General features: G+C 49.8%; 1 non-coding gene across 1 annotated transcript; it reads left to right on the top strand.

Annotated features, from left to right (window-relative positions):
* The first annotated feature begins 1,358 nt into the window (after nt 1-1,358).
* TRNAT-CGU (transfer RNA threonine (anticodon CGU)) lies at nt 1,359-1,430 on the top strand. Its single transcript has one exon. It is a non-coding gene; the product is annotated as a tRNA-Thr (tRNA).
* The last annotated feature ends 3,681 nt before the right edge of the window (nt 1,431-5,111 follow it).

Here is a 5,111-nt window from a genome sequence, read left to right as displayed (position 1 = left end):
ACGTAATCGCACTGAACGCTTCATGGAATTTCAATAGTCACGTTCAAATCACGACTCGGCAGGAGGCAGTGTCGATGAGTACTTTGGCTTCCTGCCTGAACGTCGCATCGCGCATCACACTCTTCGCTTCTTCAGCAATGTGCGCCCTGCAGATGATTGAAACAAACGTCACTTTGAGGTCACTCTTTTTGAAGTTACACTCGATGGTCATTTGCAATCGCTAAAACAGTGGAAGGCGCCCGCTCTCACGGTAGCACATACGCGCATAAAAGTGCTGCTGACTGCTCCTGGTCGCCCGTTGGAATGCGCCATTATATAACCAGGCCCAAAAGTCCTAGAAGCACGCGGCGGCTCTCACCCACCTACCTATCACCTAGACCCACCCACCCACCCACTCGTCCGTCCGTCCGTCCGTCCGTCCGTCTGTCTGTCTGTCTGTCTGTCTGTCTGTCTGTCTGTCTGTCTGTCCGTCTGTCCGTCTGTCCGTCTGTCCGTCTGTCCGTCTGTCCGTCCGTCCGTCCGTCCGTCCGTCCGTCCGTCCGTCCGTCCGTCCGTCCGTCCGTCCGTCCGTCCGTCCGTCCGTCCGTCTGTCTGTCTGTCTGTCTGTCTGTCTGTCTGTCTGTCTGTCCGTCTGTCCGTCTGTCCGTCTGTCCGTCTGTCCGTCTGTCCGTCCGTCTGTCTGTCTGTCTGTCTGTCTGTCTGTCTGTCTGTCTGTCTGTCCGTCTGTCTGTCCGTCTGTCCGTCTGTCTGTCTGTCTGTCTGTCTGTCTGGCTGGCTGTCTGTCTGTCTGTCTGTCTGTCTGTCTGTCTGTCTGTCTGTCTGTCTGTCTGTCTGTCTGTCTGTCTGTCTGTCTGTCTGTCTGTCTGTCTGTCTGTCTGTCTGTCTGTCTGTCTGTCTGTCTGTCTGTCTGTCTGTCTGTCTGTCTGTCTGTCTGTCTGTCTGTCTGTCTGTCTGAGCTGGAGGCAGGCATTTGTACAGAAGTGAGAGGCATGAGCGTCCGCCACGCGGTTGCTATTCCCAAAACACCCAAACACCCTGTGTCTCCAGCACCCCTCGCAAACAGTGGGAAGGTCACGTAGGCTACCCTTGCAGAGGAAGGCAACAGTGGTGCACCAAAGGGGCCTCGTTCGTCCTATCTGAAAGGCCCGTGAACGCCTCCGCCCGTTGCTTCATTCTCGACGCCCGTGTCTCCACGCTTGCCATTTGCGCAACGAAAGGGAAATGCCCAACTTTTTGCAGGGATATCGTGATACACCACCGTGCTGCGCTAGAGTGCAGGCAAACACACTCGACAAAAGAAACACAGGAAACTCGATTTGTGTGTGTGGATATTTTTGTAACGCGCGCGCGAGCGATGAGCCGCTATAGCTCAGTGGTAGAGCACTGGTCTCGTAAACCAGTGCTCATGAGTTCAAACCTCACTGGCGGCAGGAATTATTTTAGTGCTTTCAAAATGTGTGACATGACTTGTAACTTGGGTGCGGACACTAGTCTTTTACATACTCAGTGGTAGCAGGCTTGATCAACAGATCCCTTAGCTTCCTTCCCTCAACGGGCGCCGAGGAAGCTCTCAACGAGACCCATCGGAGATAAAATTTATTTGGCTGCCTCGTATCGTAAGCTTGTTACCAGCGTTCTCCATACACGTGCAGTTTCCGTTGCGAATAAATAACCTGCAAGCTGGAAAGAGCTTGTCAGATATCTTACCGAAGAAGGCGATCGAAGAGAATCCTGAGCAGCTAGACTTTTCGGTAGTAATATTTTTAAATTTCAGTCGTTTTTTTTTCGGCCTTTATTTCAGAATACAATCTTCGGTTTCTTTCGGCTAATATTATTTCGCGTTGAGCCATGTAAAATTTATATTGTGTTATTTTCAGCAATATTCTGCAACCCTTGGCTTCCGTCCTTTCCTGCTTCACACACAAAAGACCTTGCAGATGCATGGCCGCCAAAAAATGGCACAAATGCCAATAATTGCTGACTGTAATAATGGAGCAGTCTCCTATAATCAGTTACAGTATGGTTTGAATGAAAATAAAGTTGGTGGGAGAAAGGATGGAGCTGAAGCATGCATGGATTTAGAAGCACGGAAGACTGGTCAAAATCTCTTTGTGACCCGGCTAGCGTCACGAGCGGTTGTGGCCGCCCGCTCTCGTCGCCTCCCGCGGCCGGCGCACGAGAAGACCCGTCGCGCGCATGCTGTCGGTCACCTGATCACCAATCTGGACGACTCCTGGTGGCCGTCTCTCCTCTGCCTTGCTTGACCGGACCATGCCCGCGATGATTCCCTTTTCCAACCTCACACCCTTCTTCCCTTCCCGTGGACTCCAAGACGTGCTGCCACACCTGGGAAACATATGGAGCGTCCGGTATCCCTTTTCCAGAATATCCCATACTCACCACCGACACCCGGTCCTTCTGGTTCCGGGCAGTGCAGCGAGCTTAGCAAGCGCACGCTTTCGTTGCCTCCCACGGCAAACGCTCATGGGATGGCTTTGTCCTAAGAAGGCGATGCGCTCATGATGTCCGGGTGGCTCATTGCCGTCATTCATAGCGCGTGCAAGCGTTCGCCGCCGATATACTGCCGAAGTCTATTCGCCGAAGACCTTCTTGCGTAGGCTTCTAGCTCCACGGAATGCCCCGTTGATGTTTTGTAGGTGGCCTGTCCACCCAGCCCATTTTTTTGGAGAGTAATAAATAACAGCTTAGCGTATACACCTTGTCGTCCCTCCCTTTGTTTCCTTGAGCACGAACCCCTCCGCGGTTAGCAGGCGAAGACACCGCATCCGTGGAGTGGGAGCGAGGCGGAGGACCGCCCCCGATATCCCAACCAACGCTTCTAGGAGTGATAAATCGGGCGAAAATTTCTCACGGCCATCACTACAGCGCGAAGTCCCGTTGCGTTGCAATACACACCTTTAGCATGCCGTGTTACCGTCAACATTATCGTAGTACCGGGAGCCCGCCCACAGCCAGTGATGTCCGCTCGCGGCGCTGGCCATCGAGGCACACTAGAGTGTCTCGATGCGCACCCCGCCCTACAGCTCCCTAAAAGCCCCTCTTTACAGCTTCCTGGTGCCATCTGGCTTCCATCTGGCGCCCTAAAAGCGATCTGCGCATGCGCACTGACGGCGCGCGGGCTCCTAGTGCGCCTGGTAACGGTAAAGGTAACATGGTACTCGCTATGCTAAAACTGTTTAATTTCGCCCCGCGGTGCGAAGGTCTGGCAAGGTTGCGACTGACCTGGCTAACGGTCTTCCCGGAAGGAAACACGGAGGACCGTGCCGACCCCGTGTCTGCAGACTAATAGTGACTTGACCAAATGGAAGGCTACTATTGGTCTTGGTAGTGAAGGGAAAAGCCAAAGGGGAGCGCAAAGGCGTTTCCCAGAGGACGCTGCGGATGGGCAGTCATCATCTCCCAGTAAACATGGCGCCCACTTGAGCTGTCGATATGTCAGCTTCCAACAACCAGCGGGAGACATCACGGGAACCCGCGCGAACCTGGACAGGAGTCTTGCTTTTGTTCTCTTCACTTTCCTGCTCACTACAGGAAACCTTGGAGGCTTTCAGCCGAGAACGAGCACCTTTTTTAGCAAGACTCCTGTCCAGGTAATACCATATTACCATAGGTTTTCACATAGTTTCAAGAAGCTGGCAGCGCGTTATAATGTACAAGTTGTTTTCTCTGCCCCATGTAAACTTTCCAAGGTCTGCACTAAGAAAATGAAAAAAAAAACGAGATGACTGCACGACGAAATATCAAACGAAGTTTACGGAATGCGAGGCGAACGTTGTGTACAGAATCCCTATCAACTGCGGGCGTCATTACGTTGGGCAGACAGGAAGATGCTTCAATGAGAGGGCGAGAGAACATAGATTATGCGTATGTAACCAATCAGGAAGTGACCTAGCCGACCATTGCAAAGCATGAGAAATAGAGCAAGAGAACGGATGCTATCCAAAAATAGATAACACAGAATTCTTAACTTCAGCTAAAGGAAAAGCAGAGCGTGAAGTCATGGAGGCGTATTTTATAACAAAAGCTGGAAAAAAAAGTGCGTCAGCGCACCTTCTATTAATTTACTTGACAGTGAGGTTGAATTCTTGGATGGCTACCTGCATGTGTGAACCATGTCCTCAAGACTGCTTTCCGTAAGCACCCTTTCTTGTTGTCGTGAACTGGAATGGTTCCGCTTTTCCTTTGCGTTTTCTTGCTTCTATTCCTTGGCGTTTTATTTGCTTTTACTTTTTCTGTTATTTTCATTTCTCATATTTGCATATCCCATTCACCAATGGTCATTTCGCACCCCCCCGCCCCCTTTGTTGTTTTAGCGTGGAGCCCTCTACACTCGTGTTTTACACTTCTCAATTTATCCTTTTCTGTTTCGTTCTGTCGCTTTTTTTCATATACATATAACTTATAGTTTCCTAGATTTTAATTTTTTCATTTTTCCATTTTACCATATGTATAGTTTCACAGCCCTTGTCTGTTTTCGGCCTAATTTTCTGTTATCTTTTACTTCCCGTGCCATGCTCATGAATGTAATTTCCCTATTGTCACTCTGCCTTCCTTCACCACATGTTTGTCTTAGTGTGGAGGATTGTACATCTTTCACTCGATCTATATTTATCTCCTCATTTTTTCCGCGTTATTTGTTTGGCTCTAAACCTTGACAAGCTTGAAAAGCGCACTTCTGCAGTAATGAAGTTTTCGTACACGATGTCTCTTTTCTGTTCGTTTGTTTCCCCGGCACCGTGTTTTTCTTTTTCATATTTTATTGTAATTTTTCTTATTTGCTTATTTTCCACACGCTGTAATCTTGATTGTTCTCTTCTTTACGCATGCTCATCACTTGATGGTGGTGATCGGCTCCTATATATTAGACGTGGTGGCTTTTCGAAAATAAAATTGCAAGTTAGCGCCTGTCCCGTCCAGTTCTGTGTGTTCCGTGTCCTTTTTGCGCTATGTTTTCGAAGATTTGCCAGTATAGCCGCCATCGAAGTGGGACCCCACACGGGCCACCATTTGCATAAAATTAGGGAGGGGGGGGGGGGAAGATGAAGCCCAAAATATGTATGGGATTCGCTACGACAAGCTTTCTGCTTCTA

This window comes from Amblyomma mixtum, chromosome 3 (assembly GCF_055824585.1).
Source record: "Amblyomma mixtum isolate Tamu chromosome 3, ASM5582458v1, whole genome shotgun sequence".
NCBI classification, from domain to species: domain Eukaryota; kingdom Metazoa; phylum Arthropoda; class Arachnida; order Ixodida; family Ixodidae; genus Amblyomma; species Amblyomma mixtum.
This window is presented reverse-complemented; position numbering and strand designations above follow the sequence as displayed.